General features: G+C 36.2%; 1 protein-coding gene across 2 annotated transcripts in view; it reads left to right on the top strand.

The window, feature by feature from the left end:
* Positions 1 to 21,647, top strand: part of Zfpm2 (zinc finger protein, FOG family member 2) — a 423,581-nt gene that overhangs the window by 247,024 nt on the left and 154,910 nt on the right. The window lies entirely within an intron of this gene.

Here is a 21,647-nt window from a genome sequence, read left to right as displayed (position 1 = left end):
TAATTTATCGAAGACTCTTAACACTGAAAGGAGTAAGCAATACATTGTGACTTGATCATAGCATTGAAAACAAAGAGTACACTTTGCTTTAATATTGTAGCATTATTAAAATGGTTTTGTTCAAATTTAAGGCTATACTCTTTTTACCTATTTTTGTACATTCACATAAATTTTTACAATTTAAGGACTCACAGTTCTAATTACATGCTGGTTCTAATATACAGTAGTTTTTTGTCAATAACAAAAATTAATGGTGAAAATGGAATATTGTTATTTCATTTCTGTAACTCAGAAGCTGATACTGTTTTTCTATTTTAGAGATGATGAAATCAAGGTTTCACTACTTCTCAAAAGAACAAACAAGGGGCTGGGGATACAGCCTAGTGGCAAGAGCGCTTGCCTCATATACATGAAGCCCTGGCTTCGATTCCCAAGCACCACATCTACAGAAAATGGCCAGATGTGGCGCTGTGACTCAAGTGGCAGAGTGCTAGCCTTGAGCAAAAAGAAGCCAGGGACAGTGCTCAGGCCCTGAGTCCAAGGCCCAGGACTGGCAAAAAAACAAAAAACAAGTACTTAGAACTCAAGTCTGACTTCAAAATTCATAATCACTTTAATTTTTATCCTACCTTTGTACAGTTCCATTTTTTTTTTGTTTTCTTTTTTGCCGGTCCTAGGCCTTTAACTCAGGGCCTGAGCACTGTTTCTGGGTTCTTTTTGCTCAAGGCTAGCACTCTACCACTTGAGCCACAGCGCCACTTCTGGCTTTTTCTATATATGTGGTGCTGAGGAATCAAACCCAGAGCTTCATGTATAGAAGGCAAGCACTCTATCCCTAGGCCATATTTCCAGCCCTATAGTTCCATTTTAAGAGGCCTCTTCAGCACCCCTGTTGATCATGATTTACTAACTCCTTCAGTTATTCTGAAAAAAAGAAATAGTTTTGGAACCTTTGTATATGAGGCATAGTGCAACATTCCAAACTTACACAAATTTAGATTTGATAGATTTAGATTTAGTCTCTGTCCTTGAGAGCTCACACTTACAAACCACATGTGTAATTGTAGAACTATATTTTTTAAGGTGACTTATGATGTACAGGGGGAATCTTTGTGAGTCAAGCTTGTGTCATATCTATGCCACTAGATGAGGAGGGTAATCCCCCTAAGATAATTCTCCAATGTGTTGTGTTCAATGCAGAAATTATTCAGAGGGATTTTTTCTAAAAGGAATTGATCTGATATTGGCCAGCCATAAACAGCCATTATCCACTCGCAGTAAATGTGCAAAGGAACATCTCAGTATTAGAAATGCCTGTGGAAGGTCTTCATAGGATGATTGTAAGAACATTTTGAAGGATGAATTTACAGAATGAATTAGGAATGCAACTGCATAGCAGAGACAGTGTATGCAAACATGAACCACAGAGGTGTTTGAGAGTAGTCATAGCCAACAGTTGGGGTCACGGAAAAGTATCAGAAGTATCATGATCAGAAGTATCATGTCTGTGTCTTAGCCAGTGTCCTTTATTAGTTCTAGCCATGTAGTTGTGCATTTACCATCTCCTTACAACTTTTTTTTTTTTTGGCCAGTCCTGGGGCTTGGACTCAGGGCCTGAGCACTGTCCCTGGCTTCTTTTTTGCTCAAGGCTAGCACTCTACCACTTGAGCCACAGCGCCCCCTCTGGCCATTTTCTGTATATGTGGTGCTGGGGAATTGAACCCAGGGCCTCATGTATAGGAGGCAAGCACTCTTGCCACTAGGCCATATCCCCAGCCCTCCTTACAACTTTTGACTCTATTTCTCATAACTAAATTCCAAAGGAGAACTGTGCAATGAAAATAATAATATAATCCAGGAGCATTTTAAAGCAATCTGAGAAAGAAGTATAACAAACAAAAAAATTAACCCTCTTTTATCTGAAAGAAATAAAAAGAACACAGAAGTGATTGATCATGTGATGAGACTGACTACTATTGGTGAAGTTTTGATTGCACAGTGCATTGCGGTGGTCTGTAAAAACTTATGGAAAATGGTGGCATCCATTGCAGTATATTGGAGCAAGCTGGAGATTGCATGATCATGCTTCCATCCTTGTCCATCTCATACCTGTCTAGGTTAAAAACAACTAGAATGAAGGAAAATCATTCAAAGAAAGGTAAGGCAAAAGAAATAATAAAGACCAGGAAATAACATCTGCATTTTTCAGAAGGAAGGAAAGAGGAAGGGAAGGAGGGGAAACAGAGGAGACACTCATTTATAATGAATATAGCATAACTTCTACTATAAATCTATATTAAACTGGTATCATCTAGCTTATACTTTAGCTGCAAAGCGATTGCCACTTTCCTTAATTATTAAGAAATGAAAGCATTCTATTTTTATTTGTATGAAAACATTTGCAAATTTAGCATGGAACTTCTGAAGCTTATACCAGTCCCTTAGCCTAATTGTGGATCTGTATAAGAAAAGTGCTCATAATACTTAAACAATTTATTTCCTATAAGAATGTAGCTGCTGTCTAATCATCATGTAAATAAACTCACAGTAGAGAAGGAAGTTGTAGCAAATGTGCATGTAGCAAATCTTTGCCTTTTTATGATTATGAGATTTGTGAGTAGATTAAATATTTGGGGAGGCAGGACCTGGGACTATCTCTGAAAGTTTAATTAAGCAAGGGATTATCTATGCCGATTTTCAGCATATGGTAGAAGAAAGGGTACAGACATTCTTCATTCTCCATCTATTTTTTTAATTTAATTTTATTGTCAAGGTGATGTACAGTGGGGTTACAGTTACATATGTAAGGTAGAGAGTACATTATTGTTTCTCTACCCTAAAAATAAGTCTGCTCACTTGCTATTAAGAAGTAGAATTTTTTTTTTGAGAGAAAGTCTTACTATAAAACCCAGGCTGGACTGTGATTCAAAATCCTTCTGTCATAGCTTCTATAACAGGGATTATAGGCATGGAGCAACATACCTGGCTACAAAGTCACGTTCTAATACAAAGTAGAATTGAAATTATACACTGACACATTTCTCTCTTTTTTTTCCCTAGGTGTTTTAATTATGAGAGATAATTCTTTGGCACACAAATTACATCCTTTCTGTTACCAAATATATAAGAAAGCTAGTTATGCTCTAGTGTCAGCTAAAAAAATGTATTATGATTCCATGGCTGACATGAATGTCAAGGCCTTGTTATACTTGAATTAACATCACTGAAACTTTTCAGTCAGCTGGAATAGACATGACCAACTTGAAATGTCCTGTTTTTTCTTATGTATATACTTCCCCTCATCTTGGAAATGCACATCATTTGGATAAATGTAATGACATGTATTGAAATATTGCTATGGGTGCAAAAAGTAAGGTGCTTGTAAGAGTGTGTGTGTGTGTGTGTGTGTGTGTGTGTGTGTGTGTGTGAAGGAGAAAAAGAGAACAGATTGAAGTTTCTAACCTGTATGAGTAGCCTCATGAACACATTCTGTCTACCTCATTAACACTAGAGTAAAGCAGAACAGCCCTTTATTAAGTAAGAGTAGTCACTGAAGAACCGAGAGCATGATTTTGTTTTCTCTTTAGTTTAAACTAATCTAATTTCTTTTTTTTATTTTTAAAAAATCATATTTGGTGCAGATAAATCTTATAACGATGATGGTACTATCAACCCATCTTAATTTTGTTAATACAATTATACCATAACAACACATTAGAGTTTTCATTTTCCTCAGTCAGAAAATCTCTATATAGGACAGCATGTTTTAAATGGTCTTCTATTTAATCTTTCCTGTGAATAGTGTCTTTCATTTGGGAAAACGATAGAGAATCAAATTCCTAATAACACTTCTTTACTATAAGCATATAAGACTATTAATGAGGATAAATATTAAATCTGAATGGTTATTGCAGGTGTGAGGCATCACAAGAGAACTCGAAAGGATTCAAATCTACTAGGGACCATTATTTAAGTTCATTGCAACCCTGCTGTTCTGCTCTGTAAAACTTACTTAATACCTCTCTGTACTGTTTTAACATCTGTTGTTCTGGGACGCGGGGGGGGGGGGGGGGCGCCGATTTTCTTTTTTTACGCTTTTTTTTTTTTTCTTCAGAAATAGCCGTGTTACTCTGCAGTGTTGGGCCCAGAATGCCTTGCAGGGAGTAGGCTGTGTTCTTCTAGCATTCTGACTAATTAATTCCCAGGGGACCTGCGCCTTACATCAGGGCTCCATCTCTCTGGTCTAGCAGTGGGAAGGACAGCCTTTGGGAAGGTCACTTGAGAAAGCCATGTCATATATACCTGATCATCATGTTAAATAAAAGAGGACGTGAGTGATAAGATGGGTAAAATCCAAGAAAGTTTTATAGGACACAGAACTGACTTAAATGATTGTTGTTATTTGTATAAGGGTTTTTATGTACAACAAAATACATACATTTTAAACAGACGAGCCAAATGACAAATTATAATCACAGTTATTTATCTTTGCGTCATCAAATTGCTCACATGTGATTAAATTTGACCTCCTAGATGATTTTTTTTAACATTCACTTTTGGGAAAAAAAATCTATTCTCTTCATCTCTCTTCAAAAAATACAATAATTCAATAGGTGCTCATGAACCATCTCACCAGACCAGACTGCTGCTTACATTAAATAATCTCTGGTTGCATATCCAAAATGCTAATTTTTCTACATCCTCCCCTCCTTGTTTCTACATCTCCCTTACAAAAAAATTAGTTTTAATTTCTTGGGACTGACCAAGAGAGATAATGAAGTCCTTTCAAAAACGCTTTATATGTGAAACCCTAGAGGAAAGCCCTAGAGCCTTCCTACATCTAGCAACCAATTACTATATACAAAAAAAAAAAAAAAGAAAAAGAAACTTTGCCCAATTATGAAGTCTTGAAACACATCCTGCACAAACTCAATTTCAGGAACTCTACTGCACCGGCAGCCCTCGTGTAATTAACAGAAAGACACTGCATGTGGTCAAACTTTCTGCTAATTGATTAAATGAGCATATTTCAAAATCAGATTCTGATTTCACTAAATCTCACAAGCATTGCTATGGGATGTTGTACTTATAATCTACCAAAATTCAAAATGTGTATCAACTAAAATCCAGAATATACATTAGAGAGCTTCTTCAAAAGTGAACAAAATGAAAAAAATTCTTAAAAGCCACATGCAAAATCATTGTGGTAGACTATTACTCTCTCCAGCTGGTTTTCTTTAGTATGCCCACCTCTGATCTTTACCCTTCTGTGAGTCATCTATACTAGATGATCGAAAGCAATGTCACATGTTGATCTTGGCTGCATGGTTTTATTTAACACGTGCTGGATGGTTTGCTTTGCTTACAGATTCCAAGTAAAACACAAAACCTCCTGCCTGATCCTTTTTCTCTCTCTTGCTCCCTCCTCTCTTTCTCTTTCTCTTTTCTTCTCCCGCCTCTCTGTCTCTGTCTGTCTCTCTCTGTTGCTTTCTCTCTCTGTCTCTCTATGTCTCTCTCCCTCTCTCTTTCCCTAAGAAGGCCCTAGTGTTCCCTAAGGGTTCTGAGAGAACTTCATCCCATTGAACTGGTCAGCAAGATATCATTAGCTCCTTGTGTACATGAAATCCAGGGGTTAGAGCACCAAGCGTCACAAGCCAGTTTCTTTACCTCCTTGAGCTGATCAGAGGATCAGAGTATCAAGGAAGGATTAGCAGTGACTTGGGATTTGTGTGATTGGTTAATTTATTGCGGCAACGGCAGGCCTTTCATCTATGGCAACATTTAATCAGCACAGCCATGGAGGCTATTACCGGTTAGCTCCTTTCTCAAGTCAGCCAGGGCTGCACCATCAGCCCTATCACAACTCCCCTGAAATTTCCAAATTATCTGGAACAGGCTTTAGCCTCACAGTAATAAAAATTAGAAGAGATTCCTGATAGCACTGGTGGAAAAGGCTTTCACTTGCACAGGGCAAATTATAAATAGTATGAACGTGCACTTTAAAAAAAAAATTCTCCACCTCTTAAGAGATGTGCAGGACTTATCACCCTTGCTCTGATCCAAATCCTCATGGTTGAAAATTTATATTAGATTTTATCAGAGAGGCCTAAGTCTAGAAAAATCAATGAAGGTTATCTTTTATGTTGCAGGAACTTGTGGAAATATTGATTTTCATTTTATAGTGAATTTGGAGCATGAGTTGGTAATCACTGCTGAGCGGACCACAATGTTTGCCTACTGTATCTTTTACTGACTTTTGCTCAAGTATTTAAGATAGTATATTCCTGTTGATGTTTGTCTATAGCATGAGGACAGATGTTACTAAGACACAAAGTTCTGCTTGATCAAAATTATACTGGAAGTTTTATGTTTACAGTGCACATCCAATCTCTGGAGACTCTTTAGTTTATGAATGACAGTTTTAGAATAAAACAAATCTAAAATTTTTGTATGATTTATTTCTCTTTCGCTTCCTCTATGTTTATAAACCAGGAGCAGTATATATTTTTTAAAGACACATCTGTGTATGTAAGAAGAGGTAATAAAAATACTGAAGTCCTACCAAAAGAGAAAATTCAGTTGATTTCAGCTAAATGTTAAATCTAAACATCTGGCAAATAGCAGGCAAAAGTTTCTCTTTTGTTGTAATTTTCATGCTCCTATCTCTTGAATTCACTATTTTTATTTCATGTTTCCTTTTTGTGTCATTTATCAATTTTAAAATACAAACTTGCTGATTTATAATATAAGCCAAAGAGTTCTATGACATGAATTTTTTTCAAATTTTGATATGTTTCGGTTGCTTAGAAACTTCATTTCTTTTGCTATTTTTGTAAAAATAAAGACGTGATGTATTACTCTTGTTTATTTCTAACACACATGTAAACATATTAGCAGTGATCATCAGTATGAGAAATTTGTTTTTAAACCCTAACTCTCCAACAGGTTCACAAATTAATTAGCTAAAGATTTAGTGACCAAATCTTAAGACTTTAGCATTTCTTTTTATGTCTTTTCCATTATAAATTGTCTGAGGAAACTGTGTCTCTCCATTCTTGCTATGAATAATTTGAAATAAAAGTAAATTTAGATGTATTTTTAAAATCTTTGCTGGGTGCTAAGGACTGGACTGACATTCCAGATTCAACTGTAATTCCCTTCTCTCAGTCCAGCGGAGTTCAATGACAAACTCCCCTGGGTCTGTGGGTGAGCCATCTTCCTCCTCCCTCTTTTACCCACAGTCATTCTCCTGAACTTGCACTTGGCAGCCATCGAAGAATCATTTCTCACAATCACCACCTGAAGCCATGCTCCATACTGCAAAGCTCCGGGGAATAGCCAGCAGTCTTTTCATTTCTCTGAACATACCCCAAAGATGTCTAAGCCAGGGAATTAACAAGATAACATATGAAAACACTGAGCCCAGTAGCTGGCACATGGTACAGCCCACAGATGGCAGTTCTTAGTGCCATTATTGCCTGGGAAAGTCTCTAAGGGGACTCTAGAGAATTTATCACCTGTTCCCTGGGCTTGTCCTCTAATTAACTGGATTTGGACATGTCTATTCATGGCCAAACTTAGGTATAATGGTGACAAATTTTTAATTTTTTTTAAACTCCCAGTATTCTTTCCTGTGTTCTGATGCCCCATATCCTTTCTTGCTCTTCAATTCTAAATTACAGCCAAATACATCTGAAAGTGATGGTAATGAAATAACCCAGGTTTGGATGGACCTCCTTACCTACCTTCTGTTCCTTCTGTGCTTCTACATAGGAAAAGAATATTGAGCCCAACAGCATCTAGATACACCAAGGATTCTGAAGACGTGTGGCGAGTCACACCATGGATGTTAATGCCTAGGTTAGAGACATGGGCTCCCCTATTCTATATGAATACTAGTTGAAGTCATTGAGGAGGATTCTAGTTGAAAGTTAGTGTAACTAGCTGAAGGAAAAGGAGAGAGGCATTAGCACAAACTAGGACCATCTTAATGAAAACCAAGGGCAGGAATCCATTGAGCCTTGAGATTCATAAATAAGCCAAGATTCAGAAACCATCAGGAACCTTTAATGACCTACTTCCTTCTTATCTCTTGAACTTCTAGTTGCTCCTTTCATGAAGAGAAACTCTGAATTTCACAGCTTATACCCACACCCATGGTGATGTGCATCTTTGACTGTATTTCTATCTTGGGAAACCCTGGGGAAGGACTTATTTTCCCAGCACAGAGGTAATGCCCATCGGAAGCTTGAAGGCACAGGAGAAGCAGTTCTCAGGAATGAAGGGCTCTAGGCCCACATTTCTTAAGTGCTTTCTTGAATGAAAGGCACAGTATTAACTACATTGAGGATCTGAAGCCCCTAACGCAGGAAAAGGATTTTTCTATCCTGTGTGTAATTTTGAAGATAGATTTTGATCAGAAAAAAAAAAATGTGGGAGGTGCTTGCTGCCTTGTAAAACAGCAAATTTTTCACTTTTATCAACTTATTAGAAATATCATCATTATACTTGTCACAACTTCAATTTCTTACTTGGCATGCATAAATAGATGGCTTACCTTCATTTGAACCTAGACCAAAAGAATGTCAAAATTATAAATTTCAGGGAGAACTTAAGAATTGAGTCCATATTTTAATAATGGTTTCATAAATATGGTATATATTTTTAAAGTAAATTACTGTATAACAAATGGTTCACAAAGTGATACATTTCTGTGCATTTTTATATAAATACATGTATTCACATTATGTGCATATACTGTTTGCCTGTGACAGGATTTATATAGTATATTGTAACTGTGTTGTTTACCTGACAGGTTTTGCTTTCTTCTGTCAACTTTTGACTCATTTGCATGCATTACCATAGAACATTTTATACAGTATATTTTAGGGCTTAAAATAATTTTATGGTTATTATTAAGGTGTTTTACAGAGGGGTTACCATCTCATAAGTTAGGTCATGAGTGTTTTTCTCTTATTCAACAGTTATCACCCCTTGCTTTTTTCCATGTTCTCTTTCTCATACCTGCCCACAAATTACATAGGTTATTTGCCACATAGAGTATTGGGAGGTAAATTTTGACAAATAATTTGTGTAAAACTACAGAAGCTTAGAACAGCCATGACTTTCTCATCTTTGTTGTTGCTGCTGTGGTTTGACCAAATGTCACAGCTTAGGTAAATAATATCTTGTGGAATAGTGTTCCAGTTGTAGAATTTTTTCTGAAAACCTTGCTGACCAATTACTGTTAAAAGCACAGACTAAGTAACTAAACATTGCTAGGTAGACTATTAGTCTAATTCATTTCGTGATTTTTGTTTTGGCGTTGTAGAGTTAGGCATTGTCTCTCCATATGGCAGCTTGTTGCTGCCAAAATTTTTACTGTTAGGCAATAGCAATGGAATTCCAAACCAAAAAGGTATCCCAACCTTGGTTACCTCCCATGAAACAAGACTTAGTACAGGAAATTTTGTTGCATTGGTGAGTGTAAAACATGAATGTAGAATTACAGATTTTTCCTACATGAAGTACTGAATACAGGAATGCTGAAATGGTTGGCCTCTGAGTGAGCCACATGTATGATAGCGCTGATTTTTATAACATTTCAGTGACTGAAGACAGAATAAATAATAATAATTGGGAAAGTGAACTGACTTCTCCCAGTGTCAGAGTTTTCATTTGCTTGAAAAAAATAAAAGCAGGTGGGAGTCAGATTCATTTGTCATTTTTAAAAAGTACCTTTAAATAATTGTACAATGGGGTTTCTATTCAACATGTCCATTTATGAATATAATGCATCTTGACCAATGCCACCTCTTTCATAATTATCCCACAATCTCTCCCAGTCTTTATTCTGATTAGTTTTAAGGCTTAAATGAGCCTCATATTTCCTTGTCTACTATTCTTTTCTTCTTGCATGCATTCAATGCACAGTTCAGGTTTCCTTGATGACAACCTAAGCTTAACATTTTGGTAAATAGCAGGACTCGGTCTTGGGTTTTAGCTTTCAGATTACCTCATAGTCCAGGCTTTAACTACTATCATAAACTAATGATATCAGCATTTGAATCTCAGCCCTAGTTTCTCCTCTTGCCATCTGTACAGCACACAAAAAGTTGTAGTGGTCAACACTCAGAGCTATAGGCAAGAACTGCCTTTCTAAGTCTTCCTTATTTGGATAAAAGTCTCCACAATTCATACAGGTGCTTAGACTGTACATCGGGATTTCCCTGATTCCTTTGTGATTCTTCTCTGGCCAAATGAATGAGCTACATTTTCAAATCTGACCGCTCTTTACTATTTGCAATGTTGTTATCCCAACTAAGGTAATAGCTACTATATCTGACTTACATCTGAATAAAGTAAGTTGTGTTGTGGCCAGCAAATTTAGTCAGAAACTGATCTGTTGCTTTGTATACATCATTAGTATTATTGGTACAGAATTCCAGAGACTAACAGCTGGAGATTTCTAAAAGTTGTGCTATAAGCAATTATTTTTTGAAAATCTCATGTCATTAAGTGTTTTTCTTTGAAAAAGGCATATTTAGTGTCTTTTAAGGCATCCCAAATATTCTCATGCAAAATTAAATTAAAACTTTTGTATGAGAATACTTTAGTGAATAATTTAATCTAATGAGAATAAAGATACACTATAATAGTCAGATTAGTTTCTCAGTCTCGGATCAGAAATGGTATGGGAAACTTACATAGTTTGTTGAAACTTGTCCAGTGCAATATTACATATGTATCCTTTGTCCTCAAAAATATGTGAATGAAATTCTTAAAACTCACTTTAGTATTTTCTGTACACTTTTAGTCCACCCAGCATAGTTCTAGATTAGCAGTTATGACCTTTATCTGAATGCTTCATGATCCTCTGCACCATGGAAACCCACAAACTAGAGTTACAATGCCCAGCCTTAAACCTGCATTCCCTCATAGTTAAGCTTATGTCAGTGGGCCATTTTATATTTCCCTGTGTACTATGTCACTGATTTGAGTGAGTAGTGATGTTAATAAAACATACATACCTATTTTATTTTAAAAGTTTATTTATGTAATCCCCAGAGCCCAAAAGTGGACATGGAGCCAGCAGTCATAAATATGAACTCTGATTGTCATTATGTAAATAAACGATTACTGACTGTATTGTCTAGCTTCTTCTGGAAAATTATGGTGTCATGTGTTGGGAGCAATCCCACTATAAGGTAATATCACAAAATCATAGCATATGAGAGTTCAACGAAATCTACTTCAATCATGTCTTCTGAGTAGGAAAACTAAAGCTTTGAGACACAACTTCACTGGTTGGATATCTCAATAGTAATCCTATAGGTAATACTTTGACCAGGGTTCTATTAAGGTTTAATTGCTTAATTTACTTTTGATGAGGCAAGACAGTGTTCCCTTCCCTTCATATTTAATTCTCTCCAAATCCTCTTCAGCTCTGCTGCCCGGGGACTGAGTAAACTACAGAAAACCATGACAATTTCCAAAAAACTCTAATGATGTTTCCCATTCTTATATTTTTAAGGTGTGTAGCTCCCTAGCAATCTATAAAAGGAAGTCATTTTGAGAACAGTGAGTTCAGTGTTTTCATAGGCTATATGTTACATTTTAAGGTGATTTGTAACTGGGTTTTCTTCTCCTTTTTCTCCTTCTCCTTCTCTTTCTCCTTCCTCTTTGCCAGTACTGGGGCTTGAACTTAGGGCCTATACATTTTCCCTTCTATTTTTCACTCATGCTTACACTCTACCACTTAAGACATACCTCTAGTTACAGATTTTTAGTGGAAAATTGGAGGTAGAATCTCACAGACTTCCTTGACTAAGCTGGCTTTGAGTTGCAATCCTCAGATCTCAGTCTCTTGACTAGTGAGTATTACAGGTATGCACTACTGGGACCTGTCTCTGTTACATGCAATTAACCATAAAGCATTTATTTGATGAACTATCCACATGAAATACACTAAATCCTCCTGAAATGGCAAACATGCAAAGAGTATTTGAATAAGGAAGTCAGAAGCACATGGAATGACATGGAGAAAAAAAATAGAAGAAAATGCAGTAAACAGATACAGTAGGGATAAAGCGATTATGAGCAATATATCAAGTCCAAAATGGTAAAGCACAATTATATTCTGCGGGGACCTACACAGGTGAGCTGAGGGAGGACAATTAATTGAGAAGTGATTCCTCAGGGCAATAAGACCTGAACAAGGTCTGAAGGAAGGGAGTGGATCTAAATTGTAGAGAGAAGTAAAGAATTAATTCCAAGATGAAGAAAATGAATGGCCTAACCCCAAGAGCAATGGAGAAATCAGTCCTTGTGTATAGGATGACAAATGGGCCATTTTGCATAGAAAGCCATAAGACATCTTTCTACAATGGTTTGGTTGGGGGTAGGGTGAAGACAGTAAGGAAAGACTGTTTTAAAGAAAAATGACTACTAATCATGTACAAACACAAGAATTTCAAGTATGATTGCATTACACAATTTCATTTTCTACTCCTGTTAGTGAATTCCTAGAGACTCCCATCTCATTGTCAAAATAGTATGGGAATATGTATTCTCCCTCCTGGCTGTTGAAACCCTTTTTATAATTTAGTGCTAGTAAGAGAGTAGACAAAGCCTGATGGATATGTGTTCTTGGCTAAACTTCTGCATATGCTTTGAAATATTATTCTTCTTAGCAGATGTTAATAGCTGCTAGTGTCATTCAGAAGTAGTGGAACAAACCATGTTTGTGAAACATACAGCTTTTACTGTCAAATTATTTCTCAAGTGAAAGGAAAATACAGTGGTACTGTGCTATTTATTGAGTAGAAATCCTTAAACATTGTCAAGGACTTTGTCAATCTGATCCCTAAAATGAGTGTGAAATCCTGTGCCCTCTGTTTTAATTTCTATTTTGATGTCCCTTCACTCATGAGTCACCCACTCTCGCCATCCATGTAGGACAACCACTCTCATATCCCTCTCGGCCTAAGATAGGATAACCGGAGCATAACTACTTTGGAGCAATGCAATTATGAATTTCTTGAGGGGGAAAAAAGGAGAGATAAGTTCAGGAAAGTCAGCTAATGGTGGTACATGGGTAGTTTCAGGCAGCAAAAGGGTTAATCAGATTTTCATTTTAGATAGTCACCTTAGTAACAATCAGGGAGCCCAGGCTGTATCTTTTCCATTTGTGGGGAATGTTTAGATTTACACAGTAGCTTTAGCTTATTATATATCTGCCTTGATTGCCGGATAAGTTTTGTGATTAAAAACAGAATAAGATTCATTTTCAAAAAATTATGAAGAAGAGCACGACACTGGAAACAATGTCACTGGTGGTCTGTGGCTCAGGAAAATAACCAACAATGGAACCCTGGTATGGCAAGGCTTCTAGAAAAGTGTTAGTTAGATGGAGGTGGCCAGAAGTATCTTTTACTTAGAACTTTTAAGGAAGAATTACTTATTTTTAAGAGTGAATTAGAATCTAGCACATACTAACTGGCCAATAACACTGTGAGAAATTGGCTATCAATGTCACATAGACGCCTACGATCACTGAGCTCTCAAATATGTATTTGATTACAGTGCCTCTACTGTACTATGTAACTCTTTAATCGAGAACAGGTAAACCAAATCACATCCACAAAAACGTACTTTTTTTCCAGAAAGTCCAAACAATGGACAAGATATACTAAAATATTGAAGTCTTTCATTCATCGGTGGTCCTCCAAACAGAAAAACAAGATCGACATTCTGCTCTGCAAGTGGCCCCAAAGCTCACCTGGAAAGGCAGATTTCCTAAGGGCGTGAGGGAAGCATTCAGTATGTTTGCCAGGACCTGGCCTGTCTGGAGCATCTGCTGCCAATTAGTGACAAGTGCGATGCACTGGGGCCATGCTACATGTAGGGCTACCAGAGTTCAACACTTTCAGGAGGTGCTATCTAAGGCAGGAGCATCGTTCCTATCAGCATAGTTCATTCCACTTCCATGGCAATACCTTGGTAACCAGCAAGCTTCTCACGGGATCTCAAAAGTCAATACGTCAACCTTCAGTGGCTGCTGTTTATACATTATTTACACACAACTTCTGGTTTACTTTTGCTTATTATATTAACTCAGAATGCCCAAGTTCCACCCTGGCCATTCCACATGTATCAGGTATTTAGCCAAGAGAGCCATGGGAGACACACAAAAGTAAAATAAGCTAACAGACAAAAATCTTTGAAGATTTTATGATCCTGTCTGTTCAGTTTTAGAGAAAGAAAATGTTGTATAAACAAATAAGGAATAGCTTAATAATAATTAACCAGTAATTAGGAAAAATTTATTTCTTAGTATCAGTTCAGTAATATTGATAACTTTTTTTTTCTAGAACTGTGATCAATTATAAAGGGTACAATGGACATTTGGGGTTATGGAATAATATTGTAAAAGTAAGCACCTATTTTTGGCTGGGAATGTGGCTTAGTGGTAGAGTGCCTGCCTAGCATGCATGAAGCCCTGGGTTCAATTCCTCAGCACCACATAAACAAAAAAGCCAGAAGTGGCACTGTGGCTCAAGAGGTAGAGTGCTAGCCTTGAGCAAAAGGAAGCCAGGGGCAGGCCCTGAGTTCAAGTCCCTGGACTGGCAAAAACAAACAAACAAACAAACAAAAACACAAAAAAAACTCACAAAAAACTAAGCACCTATTTTTAAATGAAGTTCTTGTATGAGATTTGATGATGGTCAAAATACTAGGAAGACTAGAGACCAGGGAGATTTTAGAATTTGAGAGACAGGAACAGAGTGGGAGAAGGCAGCAGATAAATCACATGAATATTTTTCCTATTACCAGAAAGAGATGAGAAAATATTTATTTTTGTCTCTTCTCCTCCTTTCCTCTAACAAATCGCCCTTATTCCTGGACATAGGAATTTGACCATAATATATGGCTAGATTAAAAGCTAAATAACCTTCTTGTAATATAACCTTGAGACTTGACTATTCACAATGTTGGGGTTATGCCAGTCTTTTGCTCAGTTTAAGTAATAGATTCTTTAAAAAGAAAAAAAAATCAGTAGTCTCAAGGTTTTCCAAGGGTTTATGAACTGCCATTTGAGAAATATCAGGTTAAATAAGCTAAGATGCACTTTTTATTGTAGTTCAAATGCATTTTTAACTCCAAAAAGAGTGTTTTCCATTTTGCATTGTAAATGTGTTTGTTAGTATGTTTTGTTAGAATGAAAATGAAGACATCAAAGTGATTTAAAATATACCCACAACTATGGAAGAATCTTTGCTGAGGGGTCTGCTAATTATTTAGGAAAATGTATTTTGGTGACAAATATTTCAAATGATGTGTTTTCAAATGTAGCTTTAGTGTTCATTTAAAGGAACTCTTAGTTGTAATCATTTAATCAGCTTAATTTTTTTTGGTTGTAATTAAAGAATGACTTCACTATATTCATCTATTACTGCCAACATAGCAATGTTAATATTCTAACCAATGCTGAAAAATAAAACAATATTGTTGACTAAAACCAAGCTATAATTATTTGGCTGGAGTATGAAAGAATTCTTTTCAAATGTCTAATAATATATCTAGACTTGGCTCTTTGTTAGGTCGTCTGTGAACTTTTCTGTCTCCTTTGCTCTCTTTCTGCAGGGTCACTACATATTTAAATAGTCTGCATGTCTGTAACGTTTTAGCATGTGAACCAGGATCTTGTCAGAAATGATAGATGTTCCAAAAAGTTGAAATCAAGAAGACAGTTTTCTTTTTGCTGAAGAAATATTGGAAAGTTTTTAAAGGGTCATTTTCCTGTCCTTCTAAACTCATGGAGAAACTTTAGATTATCACCCACTGTTTTAACACAGTTGTCTTCTTTTTTGTTTGTTTGTTTTCTTCTTTATTGTCAAAGTGAAGTACAAAGGGGTTACAGTTTCATATGTAAGGCAAGTACATTTCTTATCCAGTTCTTATTCTCTATCCAAGTCACATTTTATGTCCTTGCCTTTGTACATGAACCTGGAGTGATTTCTGAGACTTTTCTTCTCCACAATTTCCCCCCCCCCCCCCGGTACTAGGCCTTGAACTGGGGGCCTTGTGTTCTTGGCTCAAGGCTGGCATACTACGATTTGAGTTACAGCTCCACTTCTGGCTTTTTACAGTTAATTGGAGATGAGGCTCACAGGCTTTCCTGCCCTGGCTAGCTCCCCACTATGAATCTTAGATCTCAGCCTCCCAAGTAGTTAAGATCATAGGCTTGAGCCTCTAGAGCTCAGCTCTTCTTTACAATTTATAATTTCATATCTTGCTGATGTTTTCAAAACACTTACTCTTCTATGATCTTCACCATACTTAGGATTACCCTGGCTCACAATAACCCATCCTTACATTATCAGGAGATAATTGATTAGTTTGACAAAAGTAGAATTTAATTGATTTCAGTAATCAAACCATATTACTAAACCATCTGTACTAAAATTTAATGTGTAGACAAAATAGACAATTTAATTTCAGGTTTTCAATTGGTTATTTGTGTCAGCACAGGTAAATGATGACTGAGGTTTAAGCATGATGCTATTGAATACACTATGGTGGAAGCAGGAAAGAGAGAAGGGAGGAGTGAAGGAAGGAATGGGAAGAAGAGGACAGAGGAGAATCAGGGAGCAATAAAAATGATTAGTGAAGAAGGTGATTGTAGGTAATATGAAAAGCTATTGTTAGAGTAAATATTGAAACATATGTAAATTTTTATAAACACAAAACTGAGCTAGAAGCTGGTGGCCTGTAATTCTAGCTAATCAGGAGGCTGAGATCTGAGGATTGTGTTTGAAGCCAACCCAGGCAGTAAAGACCTTGAGACTCTTATCACCAGTTAACTACAACAAAGCCAGAAGTAAAGCTGAGGCTGGAGCGATAGAGAGCCTTGAGCAAGAGAACCTCAAAGAAAGTGCCCAGGGTCTGAGTTCAGTCCCCAGGGTTAGAGTCAAAAAATAGCTGATGGATTCTAATTGAGGATACCAGCACTTACGGTGAAGAAAATAATATTCATGATAACAAATACAAAGGAATTGACTTTGACAAAAGATTATTCTGACTGATTTCTTGGAATTGTGTTGAAAAGAGGAAAAAAATATGAATTTCTAAGGTACCTTTCTTGTTTCACTGAAAAAGAATAAATGTTTTCCAGACATCCTTAGCATCTTACTCTGTATATGGATTAAGTCCTTATGGGACCCTATTAGCTTCTAGGTTTATCAAGGCCTTTATTAAGATAAGAGTATTCAGTTTAAGGCTCTGTTAAGAATGAGGACAACTTGGCTAAGATCCAGAGGAAAGCAGTAAAAATAGTACCGTGAGAAAAAGATTACAGTTCCAGAATATCAAATCAGTTTGTCTGAAAAATAGAAGGCAAAGTTACTTGGATTTAAAAAAAATACAAGTTATGTGTTGTAACTGTCTTTTAAGGCTGGAAGGATTTGACTCTCCACATAATTTTGGTGAAATAGAAGAACTGAATTTATTTCCCATCCAGAGACAGGTGAGAACTTCTTCCGGTAGATGTTTGGAATCTGATCGTTCATAAGGAAAAACAAAATTCTTCACTTGCCATTAGTTACTTCTAACACAATGTTTGGTTCTTCTGCTTGTTTTATCATAGATCATTGTCCTTGCTTAAACTCTAGGTACTTGCATTATTTTATTCTAAAATGTGACAAGTGTAAGATAGATATTTCTTCATTATCACTTTGCCATCTCTAAGTCTAGGAATTTTAGATGCTATTTCTGAGTATTTGCATCAGGTGTTTTGAAATACTCTTGTTGAATTTTTTTCTATTCACTTACTGAATTGTTCCTATGGAATTTCCTAAAAGGAGCTTTTAAGGCAACAGTGATTCATCAGGTATTTCCTAACTTATGTACATTGCATATGGAGATTTCAATAAGCTACTCTGCCTTAAAATCTTAGTCATATTTTGTCCTCTGTTACAGTAGCCCCCAAAATAGCTGAAGGATTCCAATGCTTCTTGTTTACCTTTTTTTAAGATCATTTATGCATACTCTGATGAATAATTATAATTACGCATTCATGATGTTACTTGTGCTGGCTTAACTGAGAAATAGTGTGAAGCAGCTATCTCTAAGCAACAGGCTCTTTCCCATCACTTAGATTCTGATCAGAGCTGTTTGTTGAGTCTTGGAATACAGACTCTCCCTGCACCAATCCCAAGGCTGGACCTTTCTTTGTATCACTAGTTTCACCCCCCTACCCTTTCTCCTCTCTGCCCCATCTTTGCATTTAAGACAGGAAAACGTACAAGATTATTTGGTTCTGTTGCTTATGTGTAGTCTCTATTCACGACAATTAAATGAGAAGGATTTGTTTTTCTCAATTCTCCAGTTTATTTCAAATCCACATTTAGCATTATACATAATAAATGAAGACACATTCATTTTTCATGTTGGAGATTTCACTAGCAGCCAGCTTTATCGTTGCATTTACTTTAGGGTTGCTTACACTAGTTGAGTGCGAGATTATCACACTTGGATCCACACATTGTTGGATAGTGGGATTTGGATTAAAGAGAAGTTTGGTCGGTGTAATTTGCATGTTGTGTCTTTATCAACTTTGCAAAGTATTCTCTGAGCAGCTATGGGCGGGAAAGGTACTTTCTGTAGCACTATGGGGGTGGGAACAAGTGTCATCCAGTAACATTAAAACAAAATTCTCATTGTTGTGATTATTACAGATTGGAACCTGGGTTCATTTGCTAGCCCAATATGGAAATATGCACTCAAGGGTATCTCCTCTGGGAATTCACATTTTCAGTCCACACAGAGCACAGAGAAGTAAATAAATGCACTTGCCCTTGCATAAGTACAGAGGAAGAAAAATATCAATTTTGAATTTCTAGATTTATTTTTCCTTCTTATGGCATTGAATTATAATTATGGAAAACCTCTATCAGTGTACATTAATGACCCTTGTAATCCCCAAGTAGAGAAGTCACAGGAAAGACAGTGTATAGAAGTACTTGTATTTACGGGAGGGACTCCATCCTTGATATTACGCACTGAGGCACTTTGGTGTCATCTAATGCCACATGTTTACCTTAAATTTCTAAATATTAAAGTTGGAAATCAATTTGTTTTTAGCATCAGAAAAGTTAGGGGGAGATAAAAGTTTGAGAAAAATGGACAAGTATGTTTAGTTAGTTCCTATTAGTAAGCAGGAGTAGAGCCAGAAGGTGCTTTAGAAAGGCACTTTGTCAATGAGAAAAGTAGCTGAAAAAGATGATGTTTAGAGTAGGATAATCCAACTGCTTACTTACAAAATGAAAATAAAGCCAGAGTTAAGTAAATCCATATATGTATATGTACACACACTTAAATATAAATATACATATATATATAATTTTGCATTGTTTGGTAGTACTGGGGTTTGAACTCAAGACTTTATACACACTATGCAGGTGCTTTACCACATAAGCTACACCTCCAATCCTCTTTGCTCTCATTATTCATAACATACATTCATGTTTTTGACTCAAGCTCCTACTATTTATCCTTCCTGCTGTAGTTGGAATAACAAATGTGCAGCATCAGGATTTTCTGTTGTCATGAGATTTTACTAAGTTTGTCCTCAAGCTTGCCTGAAACTTCATCTTCCTTAATTCACCCTCCCAATAGCCCATTTTAAACACTTCCAGCTTTTTACTGGTTAACTGGAGATAAGAGCCTCATGAACTTTTCTCCCTGGATCAGATTCAAATCATAATTGTTATATTTCAGCTTCCCGAGTAGCTGGGATTATAGGAATAATCCACCAGCACTCAGCCAAATTCAAGAATAACTGAAGCTAGCGGCTAGGAATATGGCCTAGTGGCAAGAGTGTTTGCTTGTTATACATGAAGCCCTTGGTTCGATTCCTCAGCACCACATATATAGAAAAGGCCAGAGGTGGTACTGTGCCTCAAATGGCAGAGTGCTAACCTTGAGAAAAAAAAAAAAAAAAGAAACCCCCAAAACAAAAGAAAGCTTGTTTACATGCAAGGTAAAGTTTTCTTCAACTTATACTGAGTGGTCGTTAAAATCTTTTCATTGTGGTAGCAGTGATTGGTTTGTTAACACAACAACCAATGTATTAAAATGGTCATCTCTATTTATATTTAAGACACATGGATTATTCTGTTGATGTTGGATAGTCTAAATTATACATTTTTAGAGAATTTTAATTATTTCTAGGTCACTATTTCATTTCCCCAACCAATTCACATAATTGTTATAAAAGAAAACTTGAAGGCTTTTGTAAAGTGTAAATAATTTTCTAAGCATCAATTTATTTAAACTTCAGACTAGCCCCCAGGCCATGTTATGGTAACTAGAAGGGACAGAAAGGGTTGATGTGTAGAGATGTGAAGTTACTTGGTATAAAAGATAAGGAGAACACATTGAGCTTCAATTTAGGCAACTTCGCTTGAGAACTGAGTTATTAGTAGCAATGGCAACTGTGTTTTCACCAAGTCCATAACATGAGAGCTGAGTTTTCTGCTTCTTTTTCTTCTCATTTCCTTACATTCTAGAAATATGGTATTGTGAGTGTGCCATAAATAATATTTGAATTGCAGCTGAACTCCTTGGCTTTAAACTCTCCAAGCCAAAGCAACTCTCTCTGTACGATTTGCTTTCTGTATCTTCACTAATCCAACCCAGTGGGTTTATTATTATTATTATTATTATTATTATTATTATTATTATTATTATTATCATTATCATTTTCCTTAGTGCTTCTGTGTGACTTTCCAGTTTAAATTTGAATTTCTACTCGTAGATGAAACTATGCACTCTAGATTTTGGTTCTGTCTTTATGTGAGCAGCATCAGTCTAATCTAAGGTCCATACTAATTAAAGCGAGGAAAATGGAGAGTCCTCAGCCTGTGAGCCCAGGCTTCTCAGTGCAATTTATGTTCCCAACGATGATGCTCACAGATGTCCTCGAGAATGAAGCTAACCTTCACCTGTGAATACTAGCTGCACTACTTTCTACCCAGTTTGCACTCGAATACCACACCCAAAAGTCCTGTAATGAGGTCATACCATGTCTGTTGGCCACAGAGAATCCGTTCTTAATTTGTTCTTTGAATCAGTACAGAATGGGTGAATTTGACCCTAAGACCTTTGGATATCTTCCTTATTTCTGCCTATGATTTGAATGTCTCTCTCTCTCTCTATATATATATATGTACATATGTATTTATTTATATATTCAAATATATATAAATATATAATATATATTCAAATATATATATTTGAATGTCTATATATGTATATGTAGACACACATCTATATTTGAATATATATAAATGTATATATTTAAATAGGCTATAGATAACATTTACATAGGATATATATACACATATTTATATGATATACAACTTTTATATAGGCTCTTTTTTATCCCAAATAAGATGTAATCATCTCTACAAATACAAAAATGCCTGCAGTCATAAAACTATATTATTAAAAAGTACAACCTGTTTTTCAATATTTTTGTATCCCTAACTAGACTGTGTGAAAGCTGGCCCCCTTATTTGATGCGTGATATTGATACTTAGGATTTCATTTCGACTTACAAGACCTCAAACTGTGCAAATGTGAGG

The sequence above is a fragment of the Perognathus longimembris genome, chromosome 12, assembly GCF_023159225.1.
Source record: "Perognathus longimembris pacificus isolate PPM17 chromosome 12, ASM2315922v1, whole genome shotgun sequence".
NCBI classification, from domain to species: domain Eukaryota; kingdom Metazoa; phylum Chordata; class Mammalia; order Rodentia; family Heteromyidae; genus Perognathus; species Perognathus longimembris.
Note: the sequence above shows the minus strand (reverse complement) of the source record. Positions and strands in the feature narration are given on the sequence as shown.